We start from the raw sequence: 16,954 nt of genomic DNA on the forward strand, positions 1-16,954 counted from the left end.
GGTCTCAATTAGTATGGTTATAGGAGGGCTTTTTAACCTTTTCACCCATTGTACCACTTTTAGGATATGGCAACGTCCGAGTACCACCAGTCGCCTAGCAAGGTGTCAAAAACTTGATGATCCAAAAAAAAGGAAAAAAGTGATGAAGCACAGGTAGTCTTCAACTTACAACAGTTCACTTAGTGACTGTTCGAAGTTACAATGGCACTGAAAAGTGGCCCGCAAGCCACAGCCGAGCAAGACACCTACCTGCCTGCCTGGCAGCAGTCTTCCTCCTGTCCGAGGTTTTCATTGTTGTGAGCATTTCTGTTGAGGATTGGCAACGGGGGTGGGGTGCAGGGGGTGTTTGGTTTTTATTCCCCCAATCTGCTGGGTGGTTGTAGCAGGTTTTGGTCACTTCACATGACCCTGGGACACTGTGACCATCAAATATGAATGAGTTGCCAAGCATCTGAATGTAAATCACAAGACCTTGGAGATGCTGCAACATTCCAACTGATCGGCGCTTCTGAGCTCAGAAGTGCCAGGATTAGCGCCAAGCTCCAGCTGGAGCCTGGTGTTGATTCTGGCGCTTCCACTGAGCCCTGACAGTCCTGAAGAAGCGTTGATCCTGGCGCTTCCGCTGAGCCGACAGCCCTGCAGTTCCAGTCATCTCTCGCTCAGGCTTGTGCGGTGCTGCCACCGGTTCAGCTCATTCCCCTCCCCCACCACTATTCTAGGATGGTTGAGTACCACCTGCCAGGTGCCACCTGGGTTAGAGAATCCCACAAAATGGCTGCAATATTTGAATTTGTACTACTGGAAGTGATATTGAACATATTACGCAAAGAGCCAGCTCTCTAGAGAAGGATCTAATGCTGGGAAAGAAAGGCAGAAGGCAAGAGAAGTGGATGACCAAAGCAAGGCGAATGGATTCAGTTACTGAAGTGATGGGAAATCCTAAAGATCCGGGTAGATCAGGGGTGTCAAACTCAATTTCATTGAGGGCCGCATCAGCATTGCGGTTGCCCTCAGGGGGCCGGGTGGGCGTGGCCAGGGTGGGCGTGGCCAGGGTGGGCGTGGCTAGAGTGTGTATGGCCTACTGGGTGGGTGTGGCCAGCTCTACATCATTTGCATCAAGGGTGCCTATGGGGGCCTGGGCAGGAGTGGGACAGATCTGAGGGTCTCTGGCAGAAGGAGAGTCTCTGGGCCAGGGCCAAGGCAGTGGGGGCCGTTCCCTCACTGTTTCCAGGATGGCTTCGTGGGCCACATGAAACCACTTCGTGGGCCGGATCTGGCCCCCGGGCCTTGTGTTTGACATGTCTGGGGTAGATACTTGGATGCTAAGACTTGACACTGACTTGAGGGCACTCAGTCATCAGTCAAACATCTCTACAATAGAATAGATAATCTAAACAGCAGTTTTTCTCAGCAACATGAAAATGGGGTAACCATTACCCCTTGCAGAGGTTTTCAGCTTACCAGTCAAGCTCAGTTTTGAGGCAGCAAACCATGAGCAAGGAAGGGATTCATGGATTCAAAGGCAATGAAACAATGGATAGTTGAAATAATACATTGAGCAAAGCAATAAATTACTTTTAATTACACACTGTACTCATCAAGAAAATACAGTAGTTGCAAGCAAGGCTACAAAATAACTGAAACCTGCATTGGAGTAAAAAATAAGAAACACAGCAAAATATGGTTGTCTGCATCTTTCAGCTTCATTCTGTCCCTGCCAGAGAATACGGCAAATCTTCAATTCTGGCAGCTGCTATGGTATTAGTCAGCCAAACCCATTTTAATGTAACTGTGTTTTGACAAGTAAATGAGTGTCAAGGATCTTCCACATTTAATTCGAGTGGATCCCTCATTTGGGTTCTTGTTTTATAAAACAAGCAGGGAGAATTTATCTGATTTTTCTACATCAGTTAACTATAGTCTTTTACCGACTTGCTATCTAATCTAATCAGACTCAAATATTTACTTTCTAAAGATCCCAACTTATCATTAACCATGTCTCGAGTAATTAATACTTGGATGGTAAATAAAATTCCAGCTCAAACCGTAAATCTTTGGTCCACACAATAAGCTTTTCCTCATGTTTGAATCCTTTAAAGATGAGTTAACTTGTTTTGAATTAAGTTAATTGCATGGATTTACATGGTTTCTCCTGCATGGATCCATTTCATCACCTGTAAGTTAACTTCCCAGTATTCATACATTTATATGGTCACTCTCCAGTATGGATTCCTTTTAGGAAAATTAAGTTGTCCTTTCTGAGTAAAGTTCTTCCCACATTCCAGACATTTATACCATTTCTTCCCTGTATGGATCCTTTGATGGCAAGTGAGAAGTTTGCACTGAAGCCCTTTCCACGCTGCATCTATCACATTTCTCCCCTATGTTGATCCTCTTAACTTTTTCTTTGCCTTTTGTGCTTGGTTGAGTCTTTTAAGAGTTGATTGGGTTTCAAGAGGCTGCACAACCTAAAAAACCCCTTCCAGATGTTGACCCCCTGAGCTGTTTGTCCCCCTGGCTGGGCTGACCATGGTGGTTGGGTTCAGATACCAGAAAGGGAATACACAAAGCAAACCAGGATTACAGTTAATAATTTATTAATAAACTCCCAAGATTGCAAGTTTGAGGATTTTGTTCCTTGAAATGTCCTCTTAAGCAGAAGTGATAAGGAACAATTGCCAGGGCAACTGCTCAAACAAAACGTTATTGCCTTTATGGGGCTGATCTTCTATTCCCTCCCTCCTCCTCCCACCCCATAGGAAGGTAACAAAAGGAAATGACAAGTTTTTTTTAACCTTGCTAAGCCCCTGGAGGGCCAAAAGCAATCTGCAGTTAACACCTTAAGGTCTGGCTGGGGTGCTTCTCAGATCATTCAATAGCTGCACTTGACAAGCAAAGGGTAGAACTCTTTGTGTAACCAGTCCTCTTTTTGAGGTGTTCATTAAATTGTGGATCACTTTAGGATACTCAAAGGAGCCTATCCTTAAAACTAATAACAGTAAAAATATTAATCAGTGGTGACTCTTCCAAGATGGAAAGGGGCAGCACTTGGTGGATTCTTAGTTGAGAAGATAAGTGTGAGGTGGGAGATAACATACCTTCTCGGCTATGAAAGCAATGACGGTTCTTTATCACATCCTAATAAAAAGGTGGAATCATGCAAGCAAAGGAGTCCAACCCCAGTCCATCTCAATTCACTGGTGCCAAAGATGTCAATGTTAGCCATTTCATATTTTACAGATTGAGCTTTTCTATGTTGACACTTCAAATGTTCTAGGTTCCCACTATAATTCTGCTTTGGATTTTCTTTTCCTGCATGGGACCATCAGCAACAAGGCTTCCTGAGGTTTTAATCTAGCAATTCTTGAAAAGAAAGCTCCACCCATATTCTCTGCATATACAAGGCTTCTCCTCTGTGAATTTATAATTTATTTATTCCTTATATTTATAGGGCTACCCAGCTCCCAAAACATCTCTAGACCAGGGGTCCCCAACACCATGGAAATGGCTGGCTGGTGTGCGCACGAATGGGCACGCACTCACCCCCACTCGCACCCCATGGACCCATTTGCACATGCGTGCAGGTGTGAATGAAGACTGTAGCACAGGGCAGGTGTCTGCAGCCTGTACGCACATGCATGAACAGGGCCGATAGCCCAGGTGGGTTGCACAGCTTGTTTGCGCTTGTGTGAACAGGGTGCTAGTCGCCATGGGGGTATGCAGCTGTTTATGCATGCGTACAGAGCTAGTGCATGCTGCATGTGTGAATGGGGCCATTAGTGCCAAAAGCCTGGAAGGATTGAAGACCTGCTTTAGATAGCATACAATAAAAAAGAGCAATTAACAATATTAAAAACATTCTATGATTTTAAAAAAATCATTCATGTTAGGAGAAAAGATTCAATATTGTAAACAGTTCAACCCCTCACTAGTTCACTACTTGCTTGAGCTTTCTTGAACTCCAACACAGCGAAGCTTTGAGGGATTCCCAGAAGGGTATCAAGTATGGGTGCCACAGCAGAAAAGGCCAGTCATGTACATCTCACCAAATATAACTCAACAGGCAGGACCCACAATATACCTTTCCTGCCAGAACTGATGTGATGGACAGATGCAATTAGGAAGAGATAATCCTTCAAATTACTTAACTCCATACCATTAAGGGCTTTAAAAATCAAAAGCACCATCTTGAACTGGATCTGGGAGCAAACTGTTAATCAATGCAGCTTACAGAGTAGAGGTGGGATAGATAGCATCACCATCAAATGGATTTTTAACTGGTTGACAAACCGCACTCGATGAGTAATCCTTAATGGTATTATGTCTACATGAAGGGAAGTAAGCAGGAGGGTACCACAAGGTTCTATCTTCAACATCTTCATAAACGACTTAGATGAGGGAATAGAAGGGGAACTTGTCAAATTTGCAGATGATACTAAGCTGGCAGGAATAGCCAACACATAGGCTCAAGATCCAGATGGATCTTGACCAACTTGAATGCTGGGTCCTATCCAACAAAGTGAAATTCAATGTAAAGAAAAGGAAAGCATTACACTTAGGCAAGAAAAACCAAAAGTACAGACATAGATTGGGTGAAACCAGGCTTAATAGCAGTAACTGTGAGAGGGATCTTGGAGTCTTAGTGGACAATCAATATGAGCAAACTGTGTGGTGGCAGCCAAAAAAGTCAAAGCAGTCCTAAATTGCATTAACAGAGGGATTCAATCAAGGTATAACATATGCTTTTCGACTTCACATAACTGACACATTCCTGCCTTTTGTATCAGCTGAAGTTTTCATTTACTCAAGGGCAGCCTCATGTAGAGCACATTACAGTATTTCATCTGGGAGGTGTCCAAAGTATTAGACTGTAAGCAGAGCCTGCTGATCCAAGAATGGGCAAACTGACACACACGAACTAGCTGTGCAAAAACTCTCTTAGACACATCTGCCACTTGAGCTTTGAGCAGGAGTTGGGAATCTAAGAGTACCCCAGATTGCACAGAAAGTCTTTCAGCAGTAGGGTAAGTTATTCTTGGAACGAAAGAGTATTTGCATGGTTTCTCATCTTTGCTTGTGAGTAAACCAGGGGTTCCCAACCAGGGGTGCGAGATAATATTCCAGGGGGTGTGAAAACTTGAGTTTTCAAAATTATAGTGTAGATGCATAATTTGTTGCCATTATTTTGAATGTTTGTAAGGGATGCGAGAATATATCACAAGTGTTTTAGGGGTGCGATGTATAGAAAAGGTTGGGAGCTGCTGGAGTAAACCTACTGGTTCTAATTACATTCTTTCCACAACTTACATGGTCTTCCCATAGTTCCCATCTATGATAGAAATTAACTCTTCAGATTCAAATGCTTTATAAACTTTAAAAATTTGGTATCTGTTTCATATAGTTTTTAGGTAAATTAAGAGGGAACTCAAGGAAGTCATTTATTTTCTAATAACTATTCCTTTTCTTTGATTGGGGATTGCCCAAAACTGAGAGTTTTGAGAAGTTATGGGGAAAAATTCATTTATATAGTAAGTAAAAGTGTAAAATCAGTGGGACTACGGTTTGGACAATGCAACTTGGGGTTAAACATACATTTTTACAATGTACAAACCTGTTTTTACATTGCAGCCCAAGCCATATTTTGTCAGAAATAACTCCTAAACAATCACCTGAATCTGCCTTTTAGCATGATAAATGCAAAAAATACCTGCCTTTTGCATGATGAATGCAAAAAAAATAATGTATCCCCTTTTCACCTCCCTTCTTTCTTTAACTGATCAATTACTTCTCCTTTTCTTTTTCTACCTTCCACAGCTGACAGATTGTGTTCTGTCCTAACTTCCTTTGATCACAAACCTGGTGTTTAAGCCCTACTGAGGTAACTACCTTTCAAAGAGATATGTTCACCCATATCTGGGATATATAGTATATGCATCAAGTGTCAGATGACTGAGACAATGATGCATTTTACTGATTAGCCCATTGTCTCATACACTTTGAAGGCAACTTACCTGTATGGGTCATCCTATGACAAGTAAGGTCACAGATCCACCTTCAATTCTTTCCATATTTGAACAATTGAAACATTTCTCCTGTATGGATGGTCAATTCCACCTTAAGCAGACTCAGTTTATCGGTGAGATAGGCAGCATATAAATTTAATAAATAAAATAAAACCAAACATCTTTGCCCATTGCATACATTAATAAGCTTCTTGCCATGTCTGGATCTTTTGATGAGTAACTTGAATGTTTCAAACTAAGGTCATTCCAAATATATATAGTTTCTCCTCTGTGCATCCTTTTAAGCGAATTATACTCAGTGAAGCTTTTACAAATTGCACATATTGATATGGTGGCAAGTAAGACCCTCTGCTTTCAATCTTCCAAAGAGATGCTATGTTCCCAGTGTCTGCAAAAATGTGATAAAAATGTATGATGAGTCAGATACTGGTGTATTGACTTGCCCAATATCTTACATTTCTATGGTAACTCCATGTCTATCATTGTATGACAGATAAGGCTACTACTCCCTTAAGCTTTTTACACACTTGAGTGCTAATAGGATTTTTCCTATGTAGATGTTTGGATGGTAAATAAGATTCCAGCTCAAACCAAAGAACTTTACACATTCCACGAAATGATAAGCATCCTCCCATGTTTGGATCTCTTCTGATGAGTAAATTGATTGTTCTGAATTAAGCTCATTCCATGGATTTATACAGATTTTCCTGCATACAGCTTATTATAAGAAGTAGATTATACTGAATGAAGCTTGTTCGACATTCTATGAATTATGTTTTCCTTAGTGGATCCCTTTAAGACAAGAAAAGGACCTGTACACACTAAAGCTTTTTTCACACATAATACATGTACAGGTAAAACTCGAAAAATTAGAATATTGTGCAAAAGTTCATTTATTTCAGTAATGCGACTTAAAAGGGGAAACTAATATATGAGATAGACTCATTACATGCAAAGCAAGATAGTTCAAGCCGTGATTTGTCATAATTGTGATGATTATAGTGTACAGCTCATGAAAACCCCAAATCCACAATCTCAGAAAATTAGAATATTGTGAAAAGGTGCAATATTCTAGGCTCAAAGTGTCCCACTCTAATCAGCTAATTAAGCCATAACACCTGCAAAGGGTTCCTGAGCCTTTAAATGGTCTCTCAGTCTGGTTCAGTAGGAATCACAATCATGGGGAAGATTGCTGACCTGACAGTTGTGCAGAAAACCATCATTGACAACCTCCATAAGGAGGGAAAGCCTCAAAAGGTAATTGCAAAAGAAGTTGGATGTTCCCAAAGTGCCGTATCAAAGCACATTAATAGAAAGTTATGTGGAAGGGAAAAGTGTGGAAGAAAAAGATGCACAAGCAGCAGAGATGGAGCCTGGAGAGGATTGTCAGGAAAAGGCCATTCAAAAGTGTTGGGGACTTTCACAAGGAGTGGACTGAGGCTGGAGTCAGTGCATCAACAGCCACGACACACAGACGGATCCTGGACATGGGCTTCCAATGTCGGATTCCTCTTCTCAAGCCGCTCCTGAACAACAACCAACATCAGAAGCATCTTACCTGGGCTAAAGAAAAACAGACCTGGTCTGTTGCTCAGTAGTCCAAAGTCCTCTTTTCTGAAGAGAGCAACTTTTGCATCTCATTTGGAAACCAAGGACCCAGAGTCTGTAGGAAGAATGGAGAGGCACACACTGCAAGATGCTTGAAGTCCAGTCTGAAGTTTTCACAGTCTGTGTTCATTTGGGGAGCCATGTCATCTGCTGGTGTTGGTCCACTGTGCTTCATTAAGTCCAGGGTCAACGCATCCGTCTACCAGGAGATTTTGGAGCACTTCATGCTTCCTTCCACAGAGGAGCTTTATGGGGATGCTGACTTCATTTTCCAGCAGGACTTGGCACCTGCCCACGCTGCCAAAAGCACCAAAACCTGGTTCAATGACCGTGGGATTACTGTGCTTGATTGGCCAGCAAACTCGCCTGACCTGAACCCCATAGAGAAGGGGTGCCAAATTCAATTTCATTGAGGGCCACATCAGCATTATGGTTGCCCTTGGGGGGGGCTGGTGGGTGTGGCCGGGTAGGCGTGGCCAAGTGGGCATGGCTGGTTGGGCGTGGCCAGCTCAATGCTGCTCACTCAGCGCAGCTGACTCGAGATACCTGTGTCAGGAGAAAACAAGTTGCACCGGCTAATTTGATGTGGGGACATCTCATTGCCCCACAAGCTCTTCACCTCCCCAAACTTCTGCAGCCAAGCATGTGCACATGCACAATATTCCACGTTTAGGGGCTTTTATCCACAGAGGATGGAAAGGGCCTTCTTCCCAAGCCCAGGCATGATTGGTAGTTTGTTAGCTCAGATGTAGATAGCCTCCTAGTCTCCAAGCTTGGAGTGTCTGTGTGTGTGTGTGGTTTCCTTCTTCTGCCTTGACAGATCTCTGGAGAGCAAGAGGAGGCAGGGGAGCAGCACTTCCCAGTCCTGCATGAGGGAGGCTGGCCCTTCTTGAAAGGGAATCCCCATTTCTAATTATGCATGGTAAGGATGCTGGCTTGTTGGAGCAGCCTTCCCTCATGCGGCTTCCCTGCCACCTTCTGCTCCTCTCCAGAGATCTTTCAAGGCAGAAGATGTTATATGTTTAGTGCCAGCCATGGCAGTTCCCCAAAAGGGTCATCAGATGGAGGCAAAGAGGCTTCTTTGCTTCCACTGATGAGTCAGGGGTCTCAGACCCCTACAGCCCCATTGGCGAGAGAGTTTTATGGTTAGGGAGGGGCCCAGACCCCCCATAAATACCTCTGCACAAGGGGCTGCTCTTTGTTCTAGTCTCTCTTCAGTTTTGTTCTTCTTCTGTTCCAGTTATGCTATGCTAGCTTGCTTTCTTTTCTTTTGTTCTCTCCCACATGCAGGCATGAATGCCTTCATGCCAAGTAATTCTTTCTCTTTAATCTATCATTGAATAAACTTCATATGATTGCATCTCTGCGTGATGCCTTTTACTTGGAAGCACCTTAACAATCCATCGACCTCATGAGATCATCTCACAAGTTGGAAGCAAGAGAATGGTTTAAGGGAACGCTTCCAAGCCAGCCAGCGGCTATACTACAAGATGTCTGGAAGATCCAGCACAAATCCATTTAAAAAAGATGGCAGGAAATTCCGATTGTGACCAGAAGTCTTCAATCAAAGACGGCATCCCTGCCTACAGCCAAGCCTCCAGCCCCTGAAGCAAACTCCGCTGCAGGTGAGAGCACAGATGACCTCCATTCCCTCAGAGGATCCAGCAGAGCTTCGCATGTCTCCCCACCCCTGAACGCCACAGAGGAAAGCATGGAAGGCTTGCAGACTGCCCAAGACTGCTCAGATGCTGCAGAAACAGACCTGGCTGAAGCCAAACGCCGCATGAGCGAGATGACTGCACAGGAACGTGAAGAGCTGCTTGTAAAGCTCCTTACAATGCAAAAGAGGGGGACCCCAGCCCAGGAAGCCGCGCAGGAAGCCTCTGAACACCTGGTGAGTGTTTCCCAAGCGACCATGAGGCCCCCAAATATGGCGCCCGCCACCCTTAGCGACCCCGGGACCCCAGGGCTTTTGGCACGAAGTTCCCCGCCTAACTGTGAGCTACAGCTTCCTGGGGCAACCGGAAACAAGATGGCCCCCCCAGAGCGTCCACATGGCCTGGCACAGGAAACAAGATGGCGGCCCCCAGTAACCCCACATGGTCTAATAAAGACAGGCCTCAACTAAGCCTGGAGGCCCAGCAATCCCTGGCATACAGCCAAACTAGCATGCAATCCCTGACATTCAGCCGAAGCAGCATGCAATCTCCTGGGTCCTCCCCACCACAAAGCCTAAAGTCCTATGATGGCAATGAGGCCTGTCCAGCCGAGGCTGATACAGCAGCACTTGAGACAGCCATCCAGGTCCTGGCTGCAACCCTAGAGGCCAAAGACAGCAGCTCTAGCGTCGGGGATAGCCAGCCCCCCTCCAAGGCCTCCTACCCTCTCCCCAGGGCCCAACTGCCAGGAGGGGTCCAGCCTGGAGCCTCCTAACAATCAACCCCCACGGCCTCCCACCTTCTCTTCAAGTCTTCAGGACCAGCGATGGGCTTCTCAAGGCAAATCAGGCAATCCAGGCAATCCACGTGCCATCCAGCCTCCATCCTGCCGGGAGGCATTTTGCAATCCTCAGGAAAAATCTTTGGAGCCCCAGCAGGCCGGCAAATCTGGGCTCCACCCCCCCCCATGCCTCATGGGAAGAGAAGAATCCCGAGCATGCCCAGATGGATTTAACAAATAATCAAGGAAAAATTCCCTCCTCGACCACTAGAGGGATCCCTTTCCCTTTTATCTCAATGGACAGCTCTGAAATGTATGCTAACGGAACTGAAAAGGATTTTTCCCCAGCATCTAATCTTCCAAGCGACTTTAAAAAACTACAACTTGGGGGGGAGAATTACGACAGTTGGAATAGAGGCGTGCAGGTATGTCTCTTAAGGAATGGGACTCTAGAGATGGTTCTGAAAACACCCCCTTTACCCTGGGGACCCCGAGAAGAGTGGCATCACAGGCAAGCGTACACTACTCTGCTGACCTCACTGGATGGCAACTTGTACTCCAGCATTCCAGATGGACTCAAAGCTGGTGAGCTTTGGCAGTTATTATACAATTTATTCAACAGCGACACCATTGGTTCAATCACCAGACACACAACTGAGTTTTACACAACCAGACTGAGGTTTGGTGCCAGCATGCCTGAACATCTTGCAAAATTAAAGGCACTCAGGGCAGAACTGATGTCCAGAAACTACCCAGTAACTGATGCGAACATGGTCGCTGTCATTCTGGCTTCCCTGGACAGGAGTTGGAGCAATTTCATTGTTTCACTGGAAGGGGCCAGGAGGGAAGACATAAATCTGTCCTACCTCACAGGGAGACTCATCGAGGAAGATAGGAGGAGAAGAGATGCAGGAGAATACGCCAGAGTCACCACTCAGCAAGCCAGAAGGGGGCGCCACAACTCAGAGCAAATTAATGCACTACTTAAGTGTTTCATCTGTGGCTCTGAGGAGCACCTCAAGAAAGACTGCCCTCATCAACAAGCCCCTAAACGTGGTCCCAATCAAGTAAGGGGCAAGGGGCAAGGAAGGGGGCATGGCGGGGGCAAAGGAAATACCAAGGGCAATTTTCTGCATACTTGTTCCCTCACCCCCATAACAAAGGCTGATAACTCCACTGACTTATGGTTACTGGACTCTGGAGCCTCATCTCACATTACTAATATGAGTCAAGGTTTTAAAAGGTTAAAGAAAATTAACTCATCTGTCAAAGTGACCAATGGTGATAAAGCTTTAGTTGTTGTTGAGGGCATTGTTTCTGTACCTGGACTTGGAAAAGTTGAAGGGGTGTTACACGCTCCCTCCATTGCCAACAACCTATTAAGCATTATCAAATTATGTGACGATGACAAGGTGGAAGTTTTATTTCGCAAAGGGGGAGGTCATGTCACCCGGAACCAGAGGGTCATTGGAAATATTGCCATCATAAATGGTTTGCCATATTTCTCCCCTGAGAGCCCACCCACCTCAGAAGGGGCCCCACAGCCAGCCCCAAGGCTGTTTAAAGAGCGCAAGGCTGAAGCAGTTGCACCCAAGCCCCCACAGCCTGCCCCAAGGCTTTCCAAAGGCAGTGTGGGCAAGAAGCCTGAATCTCAGCAGGCACCTACAGCACCACTCAAAACAACTAGAGCCAAAAGGGTGTCAGTGGGGAAGCCGCTCCACGATAAGTCTGCCCATCTCTTACACAGAAGATTAGGTCATGCAAGCTTCCCTGTAGTTAAAAAGATGGGAGAGTTTGCTGAGGGAGTCCAGCTCAAGGACTGTGAGGTGTTTCTGGACTGTGCCATTTGCAAAAAAACAAAGAGGAAGGCTGCCCCTATCCCAAAGGTGTCATTGCGTAAGGCTCAATACCCGTACCAACTAGTACATGTTGATTTGGTTGGGCCGTTCACACCATCCCTAGGGAAAAGACAGTATTTTCTCACTGCCGTTGATGATTTTTCACGATACGGCCACGTGTATTACCCTCACAGAAAAATCCGAAGCCTTTGACGCCATAAAGTCACTGTACAACTTTGTAGAGACCCAGTATAAGACCAAGATCGCACAACTGCAGAGTGATCGCGGGGCTGAGTTCATGTCCCAAAAGTTCCAGGACTGGGTAAGGCGTAAGGGCATCCGCCATTTTCTTACTGCACCATTCACCCCCTCTCAGAATGGCGTAGCTGAGAAAAGAAATGGAATCCTGCAAACCATGATGCGTAGTCTGATTGCAGACGCTGGAGTCGCAGAATCATACTGGGCAGAAGCAGTGCACTATGCCAATTACACCTTAAACCGCACCTGGAGCAGTGTTGTGAACCAGACCCCATATTTCCTGGTTCACGGTAGGAAACCAAATCTGGGACATTTACGTGTGTTTGGTTCCTACGCATGGGTGCACATCCCCAAGCAGCTGCGGAAGAAGGGGAGATCTGTCTCCCAGAGACTAAGGTTCTTGGGCTATGCTCCTGGCTCCAAGGCCTATCGTTTCCTGGGAGAAGGGGGCAGGCCTGTGACTTCCCAATCTGCCTCTTTCGAAGAGGACTCCAATTGGACCCAGATCCACTCGAATGATCTGAGCCCATATGCCAACCGACCCAGCAAGGACACACCGATCACAACATCACCTGAGACGACCACATACCCTGCCACCGACGAAAGTGAGAAACAAGACGAAGATGCGTCCAGTCCCATGGAGGAAGACACGCCGTCCTCACTCCCAGCGACGCCTCAGAGACCCGCGGAAGAAAAGGGCGGTGAGTGGCAGAAGGTAAGGAGGTCAAAGCGGTCCAACAAAGGAATCCCACCAAAGAGAATTGACATTGGCCACATCGCGTCCGTCAACAGCGTTGTGGTCAACCCAAAATCCTTCTCTGACATCCAGGAGCTGCCCATCGAAGAACAGGAGAAATGGCAGCTCGCGATGGAGAAGGAGATGCAGAGCTTAAAGAAACTCAAAGTCTTCACCCCCCAGCAACCACCAAAGGAGAGGAAAGTCATTGGCACAAGGTGGGTTTACAAGGCCAAACCACTTGCCAATGGCCTCTACCTGTATAAGGCCCGTTTGGTAGCCCAGGGCTTCGCTCAGCGCTACATGGAAGACTACTCGGAGACCTACTCTCCAACCGTCCGGGCAGAGAGCGTCAAGGCCGCCCTCGTGACTGCAGCCGCTCTGGGAGAGGAAGTCTTCCAGTTCGACATTCAGACGGCTTACCTCCACGCCAACTTGGACCGGCAGATCTACGTGAGGGCTCCTCCTGGCTACCAGCAAGAAGGGGGAAATACATGGTTGCTCCACAAAGGGTTATATGGCCTCAAACAGTCAGGGAAATTATGGTATGACTGTCTTAGAAAAGGTTTAGAACGAGTTGGTTTCACTGCATCCCATGCAGATGAATGTGTCTTCACACGCAACTCCAAGGGTACCACAGAACAGGTGTTAGTTTATGTGGACGACCTACTGTATGTAGGACCTGACAAGGAAGGGTGTGATGAATTTGCCAAGGCCCTGGAAGAAAAGTTTACTCTGAAGTCTTTGGGGCGGGTTGACAAGTACTTGGGTGTGCATATTTTGGCCACTAAGGGGGGGGGTTCGCTCTATCTCAAAAAGAAAAGATAGAGGAGTTATTGGCCAAATGCAAACTGGCAGAATCTAACCCTACGCATAGCCCAATGCAAAGCGACTTTTACAACCACACCCACAAGGATGGTCCTGAGTTCACAGATAACACGCTTTACAGATCTGTGATTGGCTCCTTGCTATACATCAGCAATTGGAGCAGGCCTGACATAGCTTTAGCTGTGAATCTATTGTCCAGGCACGTGGAACACCCAAAGGAATTCCACTGGACTGCTGTTAAAAGGGTACTTAGATACCTTAGGGGCACGGCTGATGCCCTCCTTGTGCTGGAACCAGAGAAGGGGAAGACGGCCCAGCTCTCCGCTTACTCAGACACAGACTGGGCTGGCAACACCGAGAGTAGACGGAGCACCTCTGGTTTCCTCATATTGCTAAATGGCTGTCCAATACATTGGCATGTTAGGCAGCAAAAATTTATTTCTTGCTCCACGGCCGAGGTTGAATATGCCAGCCTGTCAGACACGGCCAATAATTTGATTTGGTTCAATATTCTGATAACAAGCATCTGGGCCTCTCCTCCTCTGCCCATCCAAATTCTAGAGGACAACACGGCCGCGATTACAATCTCGGGGGCACATGCTGTGGGATCTAGGTCTCGCCACATAGACATACGCTATAAAAATGTCAGGCAGCTTGCCAAAGAGGGTTTCATACATGTAGAGCACTGTAACACAGCTGACCAGATACCTGATCTGTTCACCAAACCTGTTCCCATTGACCGGCACAACCTTCTGTGTAAGCGTTTGTGTTTGGCCTTCTGAATGTTTTTATGCATGTCTATGACACCCGCTTGCCCCCTCACACACATTCACTGGTCCCTGTCATTGGCTGGCAAGAAGGGGAATTGTTAGATGTTTAGTGCCAGCCATGGCAGTTCCCCAAAAGGGTCATCAGATGGAGGCAAAGAGGCTTCTTTGCTTCCACTGATGAGTCAGGGGTCTCAGACCCCTACAGCCCCATTGGCGAGAGAGTTTTATGGTTAGGGAGGGGCCCAGACCCCCCATAAATACCTCTGCACAAGGGGCTGCTCTTTGTTCTAGTCTCTCTTCAGTTTTGTTCTTCTTCTGTTCCAGTTATGCTATGCTAGCTTGCTTTCTTTTCTTTTGTTCTCTCCCACATGCAGGCATGAATGCCTTCATGCCAAGTAATTCTTTCTCTTTAATCTATCATTGAATAAACTTCATATGATTGCATCTCTGCGTGATGCCTTTTACTTGGAAGCACCTTAACGATCCATCGACCTCATGAGATCATCTCACAGAAGAAGTTGGAGGAAACTGCTTCCTGGAAATTTTCACCACATCAGCATTATGGTTGCCTTCAAAGGGCCAGTTGCATGTAGAACTATTGTATCATATTAGTTCAGAAGTGTATTATGTCTAAGAGTGGGGAAAAAAGGAGTAAAATTTCAAATATGAACAAATAAATTATTTATTTCAAATAAATCTGCAAAAACACATTTAAAACAAACACAAGCTTTTTAGTTCTCATGCCATTTTGTCCGAACTGGATGTTTGGCATCTTTACAAGTTCATCCATGTTTGGGGATAGGTTTTGAGTGGTGGATACTCTCAGGATAGAGTGGAGGTGTGCATCCGTGAGCTGACTTCTGTGTGCGCTTTTGTTCACCCTCATGACGGAGAAGTTGCTCACAGAGGTATGTACTCCCAAACATGGAGAGCATTTGAGCAGCTTGAAGGTGGAGTTGGAGCATTGTTTCAGGGATGAACCTGGTGAACTGTGCAGGTCCTACAGATTCGTACTTTCCCTTCAGCGTGCTATTACATTGGATACTTGGTTTTTTATTGTTTGGCAACTGGGAAAGTGACTCAAGTTTCCTTGCTGCGAGTCTCCCACAGTCGCAGCTTTACTTGAAAAGCTTTCACAGCATTGTACATGTCTGTGATCACACGGTCCCGTCCCTGAAGCTGTAGGTTTAATCCACTGAGATAATTAGTAATGTCACATAAAAATGCTAATTCACACAGCCACTTTTCATCCTTCAATTCCGTGCAGTCTTTTCCTTTGCTTTCAATAAACTGACAAATTTCCATGCGTAATTCAAAAAATCTATTGAGCACTTTCCGTCGACTTAGCCAAAGTCTTAAATTGACGGTGATTTACTTTTGGCTCTTATAAAGTTAACTGTCTTTGTTACAGTGTGCATCACATGGTCCATTTTCAGGGGTTTGCCACAGTGTTTCTTAATGTATAATGCAGTGATATGCTGTCAGCTCACCTGTGCAATTCTCACTCTTCATTTTGTCTCGCATCCTTCCTACTAGTCCACTCTTTCCCCCGCACATTGAAGGTGCTCCATCTGTTGGGAGTCCTATAAGTTTGTCGCAGGGTAGTTTCATGTCATGTATGCTTTTGGATACTGCTTCAAATATGTCCTTCCCCGTGGTAGTGCCATGCAGTGATTTTATATCCAGAAGCTCCTCCGTAATGCATAAACCTGAGTCCACTCCACGGATGAAGATTGTCAGCTGTGCTGTGTCAGAGACATCAGTGCTCTCATCCACAGCAAGGGAATAAGCAATAAATTCTTTTCCCTTTTCAACCAATTGTACTTTCAAATCAGTGGCAAGCTCACATATCCGATCAACAACAGTATTTCTGCTTAGGCTTATGTTCGAAAAAGCTTGCTTTTGGTCTGGACACATGATTTCTCACACTTTAATCATGCAACGCTTCAAAAACTCCCTCTCTGTAAATGGCCGGGCTGATTTGGCTATCTCTTCTGCCACTATAAAACTAGCTTTCCCAGCAGCTTCACTTTGTGATTTTGCTTTTCTGAACATATGCTGCCGTGACATCAGGCTCTTTTTCAAGTCTTCCACCTTCTGTGCTTTCTGCTCCATGTTCAAATTTTTGTACTTGTCCTGATGCTTTGTCTCATAGTGCCGTCTCAAGTTATACTCTTTAAATACAGCCACAGTAGCTCCACAAACAAGGCACACAGCCTTATCTTCAATGTCCACAAACAGGTACTCTGGCTCCCACCTCTTTTGAAAGCATCTTTTTTCAAAGTCCACTTTCCGTTTGGCCATTTTGGGGGGTTTAAATATCGGCACACAGGTCTTCTTCCCTGCAGATGTATATATGGATGAGACTGAACAGAAAGCTCAAAGTCTCAGGTACTGTGTGAGGCAAACAGTTGTGAGCACACTAGGTATCCACTCTGCTGGCTCAGTAGGATG

Source organism: Vipera berus, assembly GCF_964194415.1.
Source record: "Vipera berus genome assembly, chromosome: 2".
In the NCBI taxonomy this organism is placed as follows: domain Eukaryota; kingdom Metazoa; phylum Chordata; class Lepidosauria; order Squamata; family Viperidae; genus Vipera; species Vipera berus.